Source organism: Crotalus tigris, unplaced genomic scaffold, assembly GCF_016545835.1.
Source record: "Crotalus tigris isolate CLP2741 ecotype Arizona unplaced genomic scaffold, ASM1654583v1 scf7180000017568.12009008, whole genome shotgun sequence".
Classification (NCBI taxonomy): domain Eukaryota; kingdom Metazoa; phylum Chordata; class Lepidosauria; order Squamata; family Viperidae; genus Crotalus; species Crotalus tigris.
Genome location: NW_024096478.1, coordinates 257,986 through 275,902, shown reverse-complemented (window position 1 = coordinate 275,902; position 17,917 = coordinate 257,986). Strand labels below are relative to the sequence as shown.

The window sequence follows — 17,917 nt, the reverse complement described above, 5'->3', positions numbered from 1 at the left end:
CTAATTAGAATCCTTGGCAAATCTAGCAAGCAAGCCTAACTCCTGAGTAACAGTTTCTACCAAGTTCCAATCTATAGTTAACGCAGAGGAGAAATCCAAAGACCCTCATAATGTTTCATTATGCAGTTTCACAATACAGTGACTGGATAGATAGATTGGCTAGTTAGCTAATGTGTTGTGTACCAGTATGTGCCTTTTGTCTCTTCCAAACAAATTACATATTGTTTGGAAGACTTCCTTCTAAGTTCCCTTGATAGAGAGGAGTTACCACAAGATGAGGAGCAAAAAATATTCTTCAACGATCCAAAACAGCATATGTAGTGCTTTGAATCTGTAAACTGGATTTCAAATCACATTAAGGCTAAAGGTATTCCCTGCTATGGCTGTTAGCCTCAAAGGTACTGGGATTTTCTTACAGATCTCCAATTTGATTTTCATACCTTATAGTATTTTTCCATATTTATTTAGAAATACTTCACAAGAGCATTCTGCTGTCCTTACTCAATAATGAACATTTGTCATGCAATTTTGAGTTTTTTTTAAGCTGTGTATTCTGCAGGTTGTTTTTTATGTTTTTAGTATTTTATTTACATAATGTTATACATTTGTATATTTGATTATTGTTTCTTTGGAATTTACACAAAATGTAGAGGTTAAAGATTCTTTCATGTTGACTGAAACTCGTTATAACTATTGATTTATTAAATACATTTCTATCCTACCATAATTTAAAAAAAAACCTATCTGTGCATGCTATAGACATGTAGTGGAGATATGTAGGTTTTATTTGGAAGTAATGTACAACTGGTTGCCATTGGTCTCTTCCAGAATGTTTTTGTTTAAAATTCCAATCTAGTTTCCAGCTCTGAGTTTTCCTAGTCTCTAGGTATGGGTGTGTGAGTGGAATTCAGTTGTGGTTGGCAGAAATTCCTTAAATAATAAGGAATAATAAGGAAGTTGTATAATCTGAATTTTTTTCTGTCTATTTAAAGGGTTTTGTTCAGAGAATTATAGTTAGAGAATTGATCACTAGCATTTAAAATGTTCTTTTGTGATATGGGGCTATTCAGAATAGGGGCGCTTCTCCTCCAGAAATGAGCAGCTTCTGTAGGTAGACTTTATGAGTTTATTACATTGTAAAGTCTGTAGTCTCTATGCATTTTTTATTTCTGAAATTCTCAGGATTTCCAGATAACTTAATTCCAGGCATTGTTTATGGCAGAGGTCTAGAGCAGGGCTTTTCAACCTTTTCACCCATTGTACCACTTTTAGGATATGGCAATATCCGAGTACTACCAGTTACCTAGTAAGGTGTCAAAAACTTGATGACCCCAAAGAAACAAGGAAAAAAGTGATACAGTACAGGTAGTCCTCGACTTACAACAGTTCGCTTAGCGACTGTTTGAAGTTACAATGGCACTGAAAAAAGTGCCCCCCAAGGCACAGCCAAGCAAGACACCTGCCTGCCCACCTGCGCTCTTCCTCCTGTCCGAGGTTTTCATTGTTGTGAGCATTTCTGTTGAGGATTGGCAGCGGGGGTGGGGGGGGTGTTTGGTTTTTATTTCCCCCATCTCCTGGGTGGTTGCAGCAGGTTTTGGTCACTTCACATGACCCTGGGATATTGTGACTATCATAAATATGAATCAGTTGCCAAGCATCTGAATGTAAATCACAAGACCCTGGAGATGCTGCAACATTCCAGCTGATTGGTGCTTCTTCTGGGCTCAGCAGAAGCATCAGGATCATTGCCGAGCTCCAGCTGGAGCCTGGCGCTGATCCTGGCGCTTCCACTGAGCCCTGACAGCCCCAAAGAAGCGCTGATCAACTGGAAAGCAGCACTGATCCTGGCACTTCTGCTGAACCCTGACAGTCCTGCAGCTCCAGCCATCTCTCACTCAGGCTTGTGCAGTGCTGCCACCAGTTCAGCTTATTCCCCTGCCCCGTTACCACTTTTCTAGGATGGTCGTGTACCACCTGCCAGGTGCCAATGTACCACAGGTGGTATCTGTACCACTGGTTGAAAAGCCCTGGTCTAGAGAATAGCTCATAGAGAGAGAGAGAGCTTAGTTAATGTTGAGGAGTCTATTTGCTTGCAGTGGAGAAAGGAAGCAAAGCTAATTGTGGGTGATGATACCACCAAAGCAAGTGCAATACCCACCATTTTTTCTTCCCTTTCCATCTTCATGTAGGCCCAACAAGCAGACAAGAGAACAACAGATTGCTTTGTCAGAATTGTAAATTGGCAATTACAAAGACAATAGAAATGAAGGACTGCACGTCACTTTAGCCTCAAGAAAGCACTGGAACTACAAAAAGTTTGTACTCTATTATAATAGCTTAGGAGGACCCTACCATTCCTTTCATCCTCCATTCAGTTTTAAGAGGAGTACACGATCAGAGAAGTTTCGCCTCCAAATAGACTTTATTCAAAGAATATTTTACGGCTATTTCTGGTGGGATCTCTATCAAGCCAAAGGAAGGAAGTTTGTCCTGACCTAGCCCCTAAGTCTCTTAAGAGATTGAATTACTCTCAGGCTCTGTTTAAAAGAACTGGGCTAGAACATAGCCTTTCTGATCTGCAAATATTTCGATAGTTCATCTACTTCAAATGGTTCTAGATTCAGTTATGAAAATCTTTCTCTTCCATTCCTTATTTTGTTCCACTTTAGTTCTGGCAAAAATTTCTTTTGCGTTCTTTACTCTGGACCCCTGTTTGATTTCTGCTGAAGTTCAGGCATGACAAGGACTTCTTGTTGCACTCTTACATGAGTTCATAACATTTTCTGATGAATCCATTATTTCCTTAAGGTATGTCTCAGTTTCATTGCCAGTTCATCTTTTCCTCACATAACTCTTGCCAGTATTGATGCTGCTTTGTGCTGGACTCTGCTCTATTTTGAAGGAGGCACTAGATTCCCTGTTTGGGCCCTGTTTGTAAGACTGGACGATCTCCGTCTCACAATTGTAATTTATTTCTTGTTTCCTAAATTCATTAAGAGATATCCAGTGATTCAAATACAGCTTCTCTATTCTTAGTCTTAGTAACCTTTGTGCTAGATTTAGGTTTGTGGCTGATGTCTTTTGATGAACAAACAATGCTAGATATGGATTTGGCCTTGCAGCATTTGCTTTTTTTTTTTCCAAAATAATTTTATGGCAGGTTCTACTTTGTACCATACAATGTTAAGTATTTGGATCCAAATCCCATCCTAGCTTGCTGTAAAAAACTTTTAGTACTCTAATGCTATGAATGGACTTTGTGCTTGATTTCTGCCAATTGTGGGATTATTATTCCTTCTTCCTAGAAACTGATGCCATTCTGCATAGATAAGGTCATGTCATGTTGAAACAACTGCATAATTTTTTTCAGTTCATAGTCCTTTGTTTCTTGACACCTTGTAATACCACAAATGTCAGATTCTAAGAAAAGTCATTTTCATTTTATTATCTTCATTGTAATTCCAGCAGATTCCTATGGATTGGATCATTATGATACTATATCAATGGATTCTATTTCAACTTCTACTGATCCCTCTAGTGAAACTTCTGGTAAAGATCATCCTCCTATGACTTCTTGTCACCTGTTGAATTGATCCCACATTCTGTCCCTATTTAATGTGATGTTTTTTTGTGTCTATTGTCAGTCATGAGCTTGTGGTATGTAATTATTCCCTTCAACATTGACCAGATTCTTGTTAGGTAGTCTAACCTAAACCAATGTTTCTTTTTTTCCCCCTTAGGACTTCTTCCCACTTCTAAAAGTTACTGAGGATCACAAAAGATACATGGGTTTTCATGGGTTATATTTATTAATATTGACCATATTAAAAATTAAAATTAATACACTTGCTGCCACTAGTACTTCTCATGATTTTTCAACATAGACTAGAAAATAAATTTGATTTTGTGGACCTATGAGAGAGTCTTGAGGGATGCACTGGGGATCCTTTATGCCTTGGAAGAAATATGTCTACCTATTGGTAGTATTAGCCAGGCAAACGAATGGGTTGTTGCATAAGCATGGCTTTATTAATTTAATCAATCAATTAATTGATTAATTAATTTACCTGGTTGCCCATTCCAAGTACCTGACTTTGGACAGCCAACAATAAAAAACAGAACAAACTTTGTGGGAAGATCATGTTTATTTGCGGGTTCATCCATGTTGGCATTTTGTTCAGTCCCTGTGACATCTGGCTCAGGTATAAAGTATAAACTGCACATTCCAAATTGTTCTCTTGACCCTAGTGTAGGCATAACCTAAACTGACAGCTGCTCACTTATTTAAAAAGCAGCAAACAAGTGTGCACATCAAGAAAAATGTTTTGAGGTACAAGCAAAGGGATACCTGAGTGTATTAAAGTAATAGTAAAAAAAAGAAAGAAAAGAACAATAGAACAATTAAAAGGACAATGAGAAGCGTTGTAGGAGACAAAGCCTCCACTGTGGCTAGACTTTCCATTTTTGAGGTAAGAAAGAAGCTAAGTGGGCTTTAGATGGAATTCAACCACTACATGGAGAGAGGAACTTGAATTGCTCTCTTTGATTAATAGGCATCTGATCCTGGAAGAAAAAAAACAAAGAAAAGAAGATCCAGCACAAATAAATAGACATGAATTAAGGAAAGGAGAGTAATTATTTGCTATAGAACAGCCTGCCAAAACAAGTTTTGTTCCAAGATTGATCTTGGCTGGTTTGACCCATGAACTAAACTTTGTCTTCCCTCATTTATATAACTTTTCCCGCATATGGGGGAGCACAGACAGTGAGCAGATATGAAACTGATCAAGGGCTAAGTTCCTGGTCAGCCATGGAAACTTACCGGTGACTTTAGGCCAATTATTATTTCTCAGGCCAGCCTTCTTCCTTTGCTGAGGAAAAGTAGAAGGGGTAAGGGGCATGAAAGATTCTATGATACTGGCATGTAAACAACATTTGTAAAATCATTCCAGAATAGCTGGAGAAAGGACAAATGTGTTTCTGTATAGTGTCACAGGGGGGCAGAAGTGCTATATAATGATGATAAACCCCAACATGATATTCATCCAGTTTCTGATCAAGTCACAGAATGATTTGATTTGAAGCCTAGCCTTGAAAGGAGTAAACTGAAGGAGCCACAGTGAATGGCTACTATCCATAATCTTTAATTATATTAGCCTTATCTTAATTTTATGGAAAATATCGTAATATTGGATATTTTTCTCAGAGAGTGGTATCTTGGAAAAAGAAATAGATTCTTACATGCAGGCAATATAAAGATAGAATCTCCAAATAAAACTAAACAACAAAACAGAAATTTTCAGGGATACTTGAAAATAACCACCTGATTATTTTTATGGTTAAGTCCTCATACAAAAAGAAGGAAAATCAAATTATGTTTATTTTATTTTTTTTGCAAAACAGTTTACCATTTCTTATCTATTTAAAGAAATTGCTAGAAGCATAACCATTATATTTAATTTCATAAACGGCAGATTATTGCAACTAAATTATTTAATCTGCCTCCCAAGCACATATTTCCCCCCCAATCTGAAACACTTTCAAAATTAAACATATTTTTTAAAAAAAATGATAAGAGACTTGATATAGTGTAATTGGAGCATGATCAGTTAGACAAAAAGGCAATAAATATAAAATATAATTTTTAAAAAATTCTTAGCAGATCTACACATGGAAAAAAAATTCTTTAGGCTATTAATCAATTTGAGTTGGCATTGTCCTCCCAGCTTTAATGCAGTGTAATTCAGTGTATATTAAAAGCTCATGAGTCTCTTCAAAGGAAATATAGCAGTTCATCAAGTTTCTTGATAGCTGGTTTCACAGTCTTAATTGGGACGAGAACATTTTGTCTTCATTTGCACTATTGCAAACTATTAGTTTCTCCTACTGAGTTATTCATTATTTGACTTGCTACCAACAGAAACACCTTCACTTTCACTGTCTTCATATTTACAGATTGCAAGTCTTGATTGTTTTATTTTGATAGGCATCTGAATGCAAAGTAATTGATCTTGTTTGTAATCTTTCTTCTCATGGACTACAGATGTTGACATATTTCTCTTCATATTGCTCATAGTTTATTGTATTGTTTAACCTCTGTTTAGTTTTGGTTATGATTAGGGTTAGGGTTAGGGTTAAGGTTTCTTTATGGTCTGTCTACTGGTAGTCCTTGACTTTACAACCACAACTGAGCCCAAAATTTATGTTGCCAAGTGAGACATTTGTCAAGTGAGTTTTGCCCCATTTTAAGACCTTTCTTGACACAGTTGTTAAGTGAATCACTGCAGGTGTTGTTAGTAACCCAGTTGTTAAATGAATCTGGTTCCCCATTGACTTTGCGTGTCAGAGGTTTGCAAAAGGGGATCACATGACCCCAGGACACTGCAACTCTCATAGATATGAGTCAGTTGCCAAGCATCTGAATTTTGATCATGTGACCATGGGGAGGCTGCAATGGTTGTGTGAAAAATGGTCATAAGGCACTTTTTTCAGGGCTATTGTAACTTTGAATGGTCACTAAATGAACTGTTGTAAGTCGAGGACTACTTGTATAGGGAATCTTGCCTATCTTACCTTGCTTGTTTCTCCAAAGTTTCTCTTTCTCTTTTCTATCTCCAAATGCCCTGGATTCTGCACACCCTCTCAGTATTGCTGAGAATTCTAAGGCTGTAACTCTCTGCAAGTTTTAAAACTTCTAAAAATAGCTCACTCTGTCACTTGAATCCCTGATTTAAAAAAGGGGGGGGGGAAAGAAAAACTGTGTCTTTCCATGCCTGCAAATATCAGGGACATAATAATTTGTTATTAAAGCTGGTTTATCCCATGCAGAGGAATAGTTGCTTTTCTCTTTTTTTTCTTTCTTTTTCTTTTCTCTTTTCTCACTTTTCACTTAAAAAATATAAAAACGGTTTCATTTTCACAGCTTTCTTTTTTAAATCTCTTCTGCAAAATTTATGAAGAGCTTAAACACTTCTTCCCGAATATTTCATGCCCAAACTCAGTTCTCAGGTTAAATGTGGTTGGTGATTTTAAAGTCCCCGTTTATATTCTTTTTCACTGTTTGTTGTTTTTCTGGCTCGCTTTCAGTCGCTTTGGCCAAAATGTGTGTTAACGAGTTAGGAATGCTTTGAGGTTTGCAGACTTTCTTCCAACAACAGGGAAGACGCTGGTGTTGCTTTTAACTCGTTCCTTCCCACCAGAATATGGAAAAAAGTATCTCACAATTGTCTATGGAGATTCTCAGTTATCCAGGTCAGGGTTGTCCCAAAGGTGCTTTTTCAAAAGGCAGCCAGACTTTGTTTTTCCTCATGGGTCTTTCATATTACAAGCCACCTGTCATGGTTCAGGATTTAGGAAGGGGGCTTAACCTCCTGCATTCTCAATTAGAGAAAGAAAGAAAAACAGGCTTGTCTGTTTTTCATTTTTATTTTTTGCTGTTCAGGCATTGACTAAATTGCAACATTGCAGCAAATTTTAATATTCTGGAATTGAACGATATTGCCTGCTCAGATATATAGAGTAGACAGACAACATGGACACGAGGGCAAAAAGACAGAAATAAAATTGGTTCTGGATAGTTTTGGCTTCCAGGATAAAACATATAGGGAAGATGAACGATAAAGCAATGGCAGGATGTGTCCTGCAAGAACACGATTCAGTATCACAAGCTGGATCACAAAAACTTTATTACCACCAATGGCCAGCGTAAAACAACAGAATATAAAAAGGGTATAAGACTAGAGGCAGTTTGGACTAGTGGTTAAGACACCAGTCTCCAATCAGGAGAGTGTGAGTTCTAGTCCTGCCCTGGGCATGAAAATCAGCTGGGTGACCAGTCACTCTTTCTCAGTCCAACTTGCACCACAGGGTTGTTGTTGTTATTGTTATTGCAGGGAAAATAGGTGGAAGGCATATTAGGTATGTTCACTGCTTTGAGTTATTGATAAAAACAAAATGTGGAAAATAAATAAACATAGTCGTTGACTTACAACAGTTCGTTTAGCGACCCAACAGCACTGAAAAATGTGACTTATGACCGTTTTTCACAGTTGCAGTATCCCAAGGTCATGAGGCCACCTTTTGTGATCTTCTGATAAGCAAAGTCAATGGGGAAGCCAGATTCACTTAGCAACCCGGTTCCTAACTTGTCAACTGGAGTGAATCACTTAACAACTGTGACAAGAAAGATTGTAAAATGGGCAAAACTCACTTAACCAATGTCTCACTTAACAACAGAAGTTTTGGGCTCAGTTATGATCGTAAGTCGAGGACTGCCTGTAAATGCAAAGGATGCAGTGTGGGAAAAACAGACCTTCGGATCTATCATAGGGAATCCAGGTCTAAGTAAGAATCAAATTCAAATACGGTTAAAATGTATTTTTGTGTTTTACAAAAAATCCTCTATATAAATAAATAAGAAAGGAAGTTCAGTAAGGAAATAAATATAAATACATACACTTACTAGCCTCTTAACCATTAAGAAACCCTTTGGAACCTGCTTACAATACTAAACTCCGAATAGGGATGGGGCAGCTAATTTGAAAGAAACAGCACCTGAGTGATTGACTCCCTAATCTGAAGAAAGAGTATTTTGATGCAATTGTTTACCTGTGATATTTCCCTATGACACATGGGTAGAGTTTCTAGGGAGTGTCCTAGCTTTCTCACCACACACAATCTCCTGCACTAGCAAAGGATTTTTGAGTCATGTGTGTCCCATGTTACCTGTGTTCCATTTATTAGGCCCCTAACTATAATTTGACTCTGAAGAGCTGTTTGTGAGTGGGTAGGTGGTCTACTGGTATATGTTGCTACTACTGAGGTCCTTGTTATGCAGGAGCTGATTCTTGCATGCCTGGATCAGGAATGTTTGCTCCTTTGTGTATTGAACCTAGTATGGTTCTTAATCCAAGTATCTTGCTTCTTACTATGTTAACCTCTGAAAAGACGTGTGGTCAGATTTGGGCATTTTATTGCTGAAAATCAGTTTTATTATTTATCTTTATTTATTTAGTTTCCATAGCTGCCAACTCACCTAAGCTTACAATTCTAAAATTACAAAACATTTAAAATAATCTAAAAAATATCAAAATAATAAAAACATCCACAAAATAAGTGTAAGCAGCAGCTGTGAAGATTAATCAAGTAATAGTAAAGCCAAATGACAGGGCTCTTAACACATTCGGAGCCCCACGCCCACATATATAGCCAAATGGTTTGTGAAAAGTCAAACAGGGTTTTGTAGTCAGAGTGGCTACCAGAAAAAGAGAGAGGGGGTGGATGGGTGGGGGGAGGGAGAGGGGGGGAGGGGGAGAGGGAGAGGGGGAAGGAGAGAGAGAGAGAGAGAGAGAGAGAGAGAGAGAGAGAGAGAGAGAGAGAGAGAAATGGGATGCATCTGGGCTGTGCCATTCCTCTTCTGCTGTCATGCATTATATGTGGATATGTTACTTTAATAGATAAAATGTGGTTGCCATAATTCTCCCTCACAGAGCCAAATGAAGCGTGGCAATTTTTTCGGTGCCTTTGAGTCAGCCTTGAGTCCTGGCTATTGCCTGGACAAAGTCTCTGCAGTTTTCTCAGCAACATTTTGCCATTGTCTTCTTAGGGCCGAGAGAAAGTGACCGGCTCAAGGTCACGCAGCTGGCTTTGCGCCTAAGACAGGACTGCAACTTACGGTCTCCAGTTTTCTACCCTGGTGCTCATCAAACTGGCTCACCATATGGCTCATCATCTGATACTAATATTTAAAGAATGCTGCTGACTACCAAATTATTTAACTCCAGTTGAAGGTTCTGATAACTACCTAGAAAATCCATTGTAGTTTTGGATTCAAATACCTGAAGGAACACCTATTTATGTGGGCAGCATTTTAGAGAAGTGTGTGTGGGGGGTCACTTTTAACCCCATATTGGATAATGTGGTTGGGCAATGCTTTTGACTGCTTATAAAAACCTTGTTGTTCCTAGCCTGTATGCTCAGAAAAGATCTGTACAAGAGGTGCCTAATTCTGAATCTGAACTGATCTGAGAGACAACATTGATACTCTTCTACCTCCTCTGCCTTATCTTGAAAACAATCTTGATTTGGATGACTTGTTATATAGACACCCGGCTGGCTGCCATAAATTCCTTGCCTAAGACTTTTTCTTGTGAAAAAGAAATGGAAGCTTATTCCTCTCCTGACCCTGTTGCTGGAGAGTAGGTGGCAAGGAGAAAAGGTAGATATTATTTGTACATCGATTGCTTCTGCCAGGACTGAGGATGGACGACAGGAAAATCTCCAGGATTCTCTGGGGACACGGAAGGAAAAATTTTAAAAAGTGGTTTGAGAATTATTTCTCACACTGGTAGGAAGTCTAGCAAAAGTTTCAAAAATAACAGCAACATGCTGTATTTATCCAACTTCAAACCTCCTACATTTTAAGAGCATAAGAAAATTATGCTCCATAAATAGTATATATAAAGGTGCTACACTTAACATAGAGAAGTCACTGGAATTTTTCTGTTTGTATCTAACAAATCATCATCATCATCATTATCATCATCTCCTCCTCCTCCTCTTTCTTTTCTTTTACAGCTTCGGGAGTCAAGGAAGATACAAAATTCGGGTTTTTGCTGTTCTGGGGGCCTCAACCATTGTTATTTGATGCTGTTGTAGTGTGTCTTTGATGTTGTCTCTCCATCTTCTTCTGGGTCTGCCTCTTGTTCTTTGCCTTTCTCCTCTTTTTGTTTATGCCTTATATGGTATGGAATCCCAAGACATCCTCTCCATTTTATTTGCTGTTTTTGTATGCAGTTTAAGATTGATTCTATGCTACAACTCTTTCTCTTACAATCTCATTTCCGATTTTATCTCTTCTGGTCATGTTTGCTTTCCCCAAACATCTTATTTCCATGGTGACTAACTTTCATTTATGTTTTATTGTAAGTGTCCATGTTTGATACTGGTAACATAGCGTGGTGATGAATATGCTTTGTATGAAATGCTTCTTTGTACTGATTGGTACTGCCTTATGCTGTAGGAGTGGAGCTAGAGCTGTCCCAATACTTGGTTTGCCTTACTGCAACGTATGTTAATCTCTTAAATCTCATTCATTCTAACAAATATGATTAATCTGAATTCTGATCCTTTTTTTCTTGGATTAACTGTTTCCAATCTGGATTGCTAGGAGGGAAATCTATCACCATTCAGTTGATGTAACACAATGGATTTTGTGTCTAATAAAAGACCTGGCTATTCTTCCAAGCTGGAGTTAGAAAGTTAGGGGACCCTATGAGTTAGTATTAGTGCTGATAGTTGGGGGCTGCCATTTTAAATTTTTCTTGCATATTATTACTTTATTATTATATTGATGTTTTTATTTCTGTTTTCTGCCTGTGTTAGTTGTACTGTAGTGGGTTGACTGATCAAGCAGAAAACAGTACTAATCAAGGAATTCACAGACAGAGACACACCAGCACTCCACAATTTAACCCTAAACTACATATATTCTATTTCTTGTAAAATGTTTCTTGGATTAAAAAAGTTAAGGAACAAAGAGCAATGTTTGAAGTGATGGATACAGTTTTGATACAGCAGTATTTTCATGATACTGCTTGCTTTCATATTTTTAATCTGGGAGCTATCATTGCAGATATAGATCATTTTACTTAATTTTCTATGTCTTATATCTTTAATATCATCTTTGTGATTTTATAGCCATATTTATTTGTGTCATTTTTAATTGGACCAATGGCACTCTTCCTATCAAGTAATATTGTCTTACAAAGGAAAATATTTCCATTATCATGTTTAAATACATTAGGGGCTCTTTTTAGAATGCTTATAACTTTTGAAATTTGCATTTTTAAAATTTTTATTTAGTATTTTATTTGAGTTACAGTATATCTCAAAGTAATTTAAAGTAAAAATATTTCAATGAACATCTCATCCCTGGGATTGTTGAATGACGAATGGTCTATCAATTAAAATAATAAAAGAATTTTATAGTTCCAATTCTATTTTTCTTTTTTTAAAAACACCATCTTTCTGTCACTTAAGAAGGAAGATTATTATTGTAACTTCTTTGCCACTTTGCTACTTATTCCCATAAATGTGCACAGAATGGAAGGAGGTGTAAGATTAAGCTTGTAACTTAATGCTAAGATCAATTGTGCCATTAGAAGAATCCATCAACCTGGTCAGATGGAAGATGCCATAGTCTGCAGTTATCTAGTCGTCTTTCCTGAGCACCAATTTCTCCTGCTAGAAGACTAAAAAAAATTTGGCCATTGGATGAAACTGTATCCTCTAAAGCAGTGGTTCTCAACCTGTGGGTCGCGACCCCATTTGGGGTCGAATGACCATTTCACAGGATCACCAAACAACGCAGTCTGCCATTTTTTCCCCCTTTCCTTAGCTGTGCTACTCCCTTTTATTCTATTGGCTTTTGAAAGCCAATAGAATAGACTCTCTTGAATAGAGTCTAATTCTATTGGCTTTCAAAAGCCAATAGGAATTGTCCAGACTATCTCTGCCCTGCTGAGCCTGCCAAAAGTCCCATTCTGCAAACGGTGCTGCACCAGTTGAGTAGTCCTCGACTTACGACCGATTGAGTAGTCCTCGACTTACGACCGGTTGGGGGGTCACGGCATTAAAAAGGTTGAGAACCACTGCTCTAAAGTGATTTGCTACTTGATGGTATTGTGGAAGATATCAACTTACCTTGATTTTACAATAATGTCAGTTCTCTAGATGGAGCAAAGGAAGTTCATTTTATTGTCCTCACCTCAAAAAAATTGGGTGTCTTGTTCTGGCTCTGCACAAAGGAGAAGAACGAGAATTGGATATCTTTTAGGTTCTTCTTTATTTATCAGTCAAATTTATATGACTGCCCATCTCACAAATGGGAGCAATGAAAACTTTCTTCAAAAGCCATTAAGACATTAAAATGTAAATACAAACAAGTTCATGAGAGAAGGCATCAGAATCTTACACAGGACACAACCAAGGTGTGGGCTCCCTATCCGGGGATCCCCAAGCCTGTTGAAAAAAAATGTTTTGAGAGAATTGAGAGATTTTGCCTTCTGAAAAATCCTCCCCCCACACACAATCGTCATTCATATTTCATGATACAAAATTCAAGTGAAACAGAGCAGCTGTGTCAGGTTTATGAATTTTCTACTTACAGTTTATTGTAAGTAAAACTTTCCAGAGAATATTTGTGAAATGTTACCTTCAGGAGAGCTTATGGTTCTGATGCCATCTCCTGGTCTTTAGGTTTTTGGCAGCTCAACTTCAGTGGACTCTTTCATGACCCAGGTCACAAAGGGAGAAGGAAGTTTTTATTCACATATCCAGTTATAATTTTTGGAAGTCTTGCTAAGTGCTGTCTGCTTCTGTTGAGAACCTTTTTTAAAAAAAAAAAAATCTCAGAAAGGTTTCTCCTCTTAGTTGCATTACCTGAAGACATTTAATTGAAGCTTTTGGAATTGTAGCAGAGGCCTTGTGGCCTGGAACAATTATTCTACTGTTGAAAAAACAGTCTTTCCCAGCAGTTGTTAATGAATTATATATGGGATGCACTTGGCCAATCCTAGATTTTTAATATGCACCTGACATTTGAGAAGTCCAAGTATACATACTTTCCACACTATGATTTTCCTCATGCATATAATTTGCCAGCGTCTTTCTGGGAACAAAGTATGTAATTAGAAAGTCAGAGAAAGAGCTGGAAGCATTGCCAGAATATTCTGAAGTCAAACTTCGCTAACGTCTGCAACATAGAAGAAGAAAAAGACAGGACAGCCTTACCATAATTTTCTACAAAGACAAAGGATTCGTTTGAAATCCTTACTGTAAATTAAGAGCCTTATAAATGTGTAGCCATTCTATGCAGTGTATTAATACCTTAAAAGAGTCTAGTTACAATCCGAGCCTCGACACAAATTCTAAGCTGCACGTAAATCTTCCTATTTATCATTTTGTATGCTGGTGGGCGCTTCTCTTTTCCTCTTGCATGAGAGGATCTGGGTCAGGCTAAAACACAGTTAGTCTGAAGCCAGCGTTTCAGGTTCATTATTTTAACCCCACCTACTTTCATGTGATTGGATGAGGAATTCTTCCAAGTGCCTGTATGATGTAAAAAGTAGCTAGGGAACCAAAGAAAACTCAAAGAGCTGCTTCTACTGTGCTTAAGGAAACCGTACTCCTATATCCAATATAAAGGAATAACAGCAACATCTTGCCATAGACCGCATGACAAAGAATGCATCTCATCTGCCACAATCTCTTTAATGTAATTCTTCCAAGCTGCTACTTGGGAAAGTGCATTTAGACAGAGGCAGCATCAAATGATGACAAGCAGGTAATTATGACTGGTTTTATAATGATCCCCATATAGTCCTATAGTATATTGAGTATATAGTATATCGAGGAATAGACAAATCCGGAGTGATAATATGATATCTACTTTAAGCTAATGAGGTCTATTGCCTAGGAATGTGGCAAAAATATATGCATCTGGCACCAACAATTTTTTTTAGGTAAGATAAATTGAGATTTTTAGATGAAGATGACTTTGAAATTGGTAGAGATTGGAAGGCCTTCTTGTTGATTATGGAATTTATAGTTTAGGGATATTTTAAGGAAGAAAACAATGTACTGCAAGCTATTTGAATCCAGTTTGCTGCATTTAACAATGACAAAATGATAACTGTTCAGGGAAAACCACTTATTTCTGTCAAGCAAGATTGAACTGGAGCAAAGGAAGAATGAATAAAAAGGGGAGTTATGTATGTTTTTTATTTTTTTGCGTTTGAACTATAGTTGACTTGGTTTTTAATACATTAATTTATAGTTGTAAATTACTATAATATATAGTATTTTCTATAAGTGTGGGAAACCTTATAAGAATCTATTGTGTGTAAAATAGTACTTTGCAAATTCAGAATCAGCTGACTAAAATTCTCAAGCACTTTAGAATTACATTATTTGGAGAAGTGTATTTAATTCAGAAGAAGCAGGTTCTTTTGGGACCAAGCACATTGGAATTATCTTATCTTTTCCAGGATGTTGACGTTGTAAAATATGGGAATATTATTCATTTTATTATTCGCTGATACGATGTTAGTAAAACCATCAGCTAAACAAGCAATCTTTGATTGCTGAATTGTGCAAGGGTCCAATAATATGATTTTCATTACTTCCAGAGCAATATCTCAGGCCAAAGAAATAACCAGAAGCTGTGTAAAGACAGTAATTCTTTCTCAACAAAAAGTTCAAAGGGGGAAAAAAACAACAATGTTACACAAATTAAATTCCATCAACACCAGTGGTGGGATTCAGATATGTGAACAACCGGTTCTCTGGGTGGATGCCGCTTCTGGAGGTCCATTCTGGGCCTGAGCAATAAAAAAGTAGCTACCAATTCTGCTAAACTAGTATGAACCAGCTGAATCCCATCACTGATCAACACTACATATGTTCCTGCATACTGCAATATCATCCAAATATATTTTAAATGAAACTTTGGATATATTTTCTGATTTTGTTTTAACTGCTACAAAATATAAAGTTATATGCAGCTTTCAATATGCAAATAATCAAATAAGAAAATAAAATGACCAGTTATTTTGAATGAAAATGTTTTATAATTTCCTTTAATAAAAGCTTATTTTCTTATGAACTGTTCAGGAGATTTACCAAAGCTTTTTTACACGGGTAGAATTAAAATTATTTTAAATACAGCTGAAGATACACACATACCAGAAGAAATAATTCTGGGGCTACCACATTTTGGCTGTAAAAGTCAAACAACCCACTGTGCAAGCCAAAATTTAGAATCTTCTATTTGTCTCTGGTGCTATCTAATGGCTCTTTGGAGTACTGCAGCCCAGATGTGGTCACTGTATGAAAAGCTATAAATTAGACCTTGACATGTTACCAAGTTTGCTACTGTTGAGAAACAAACTGCTGAAATGGCTAGGGCCTCTGGAAAGAATGTCATTAGTGAAATGAACTTTCACAACCAATCTAATAAAAATAAATTCTGACCCTCCAGAACCCAATGGACGTTTAAAACGACCAATTACAGTTAGTCCTCGAATTACAACAGTTCATTTAGACCAGAAGTAGGCAACTGTGGCTCTTTTATGACTCGTGGATTTCAACTCCCAGAATTCCTGAGCCAGCATGGCTCAGCTTGGAACTCTCCCTTTCCCCTCAGCATGGCTGGCTCAGGAATTCTGGGAGTTGAAGTCCACGAGTCATAAAAGAGCCAAGGTTGCCTACCCCTAATTTTGACAATAGCACTGAAAAAAAGTGACTTATGACTGCTTTTAACACTTACAACCATAGCTGCATCCCCACAGTCACATGATCAAAATTCAGACTCTTGGCAACTGACTCGTATTTATGACGGTTGCAGTGTCCCAGAGTCATGTGATCACTTTTTGCAACCTTCTGACAAGCAAAGTCAATGGGGGAGCCAGATTCACTTAACAACCGTGTTACTAACTTAACAACAACAGTGTTTCACTTTAAAAAGTGTGACAAGGTATGTTGTAAAATGGAACAAAATTCATTAACTGTTTCATTTTGCAAGATAAATTTTGGGCTCAATTGTGGTTGTAAGTCAAGGATTACCTGTATGAGAAATATTATCACATTGCTATATCACTGTAGCAGAAATGGTAGCAATATTGACTTTGCTAACATTAACATTCTGACTTCTGAATTTTAACCACACTAAGAGTTGTTACTTCATGGGAACTTTAGCTGTGATTTGGATTTGTTTTATTCTGAACCATCCTGGAAAACATTAGATTCAAGGTCAGACAAAATATCTAAAATTAAAGGCATGCCCTCAACACAGAAGTAGTAATCATCAAACCACAAGAGATCCAGATGTTATGAGTTTGTTTTCCATTCATTCTATGCAACTTAAAGTCAGATTTGGGGAATAATTAAGATAATCTTATCAGGACAGTGAAGAGGCAGATCCATTTTGGTTTATCATCATTCAAAACCAGAGCATAACTGTGGTGAATTTGGCAAGAGACCATGAGGCAAAGATAGCTTGCATTTGTCTGATTTCAGACATTCTATCTGGGCTCCCGTTTTGCTTGCTTTTTACTATCTTTTATACAGTAAATCCAGTGCAAATTGGGAAATGAAAGATGAAGTAGTTGCATCTGTAAGTGGGCCCTTTGCTTGTGATAAATGCTCTTTGGCTCCATAGGTCTCAAAAGGCTTTTAAGCAAGGAACACTTAGGCATAGTTAATGAAGCATCCATACATGGAAATGTAAATAAACCAGTTTTGGTGTTACATAAGTAATTCCAGTATTTAAGGAATGCTGTATAGGTTGGGGAATGGTAATTTTGTCGGGCCACACAGGGTGAAATCACATCAATCTTAATAGTAACCCTTCCATCAATATACCTGACGTTCAGTTTTTTTTTTCTTAAATGTGTTTGACTTAGCTTTTTACAGATACTTTATCATTTAAGAAACTATTAAGACTTGGAACAAAATCAACTGGGAGACTGCTTTTAATGTTTCCACTTAAATAAGATCAGCAGTGGAGCGACACAACATGTATGGGAGAATTGCCTACCAAATTATATCCTTTTAAAAAGTAAAATTCTGTTACTCTAATATTCATGTAACAGCTATAATTCCATTTTTATAACTCCTTCAAAATTTTATAAAAGTATATTTGATACACATTGGAAAATATGAATGATATTTGTTGCAAACATCTGTTCTATGCAATAAATATCCTTGCAGATTGAATACAGACTAAATTTGTTACTTTTAAATCCCATTTAAAACAGTGTGCAAAATAATTCATGGATTATATTTCATTGGTGGTGCCAATAATCAAATACAATCACTTCTTAGTTTATATGACACTTAATCACGTTTCTCTATTCTG

At 37.0% G+C, this 17,917-nt stretch overlaps 1 protein-coding gene and 1 long non-coding RNA gene across 2 annotated transcripts in view; one reads left to right on the top strand and one right to left on the bottom strand.

The window, feature by feature from the left end:
* Window positions 1-3,889: 3,889 nt before the first annotated feature.
* LOC120311527 lies at window positions 3,890-14,025 on the bottom strand. Its single transcript, XR_005557644.1, has 4 exons — window positions 13,888-14,025; window positions 13,214-13,387; window positions 12,703-12,796; window positions 3,890-4,563 (listed from the first exon to the last, which is right to left on the bottom strand). It is a non-coding gene; the product is annotated as an uncharacterized LOC120311527 (long non-coding RNA).
* Window positions 14,026-14,161: 136 nt separating this feature from the next.
* The window catches only part of SHROOM1 (shroom family member 1), a 38,324-nt gene continuing 34,568 nt past the window's right edge, over window positions 14,162-17,917 (top strand). Inside the window, exon 1 of the mRNA XM_039351104.1 lies at window positions 14,162-14,344. The gene's annotated coding sequence lies outside the window, so the exon portion shown is untranslated. The remainder of the gene's footprint in view (window positions 14,345-17,917) is intronic.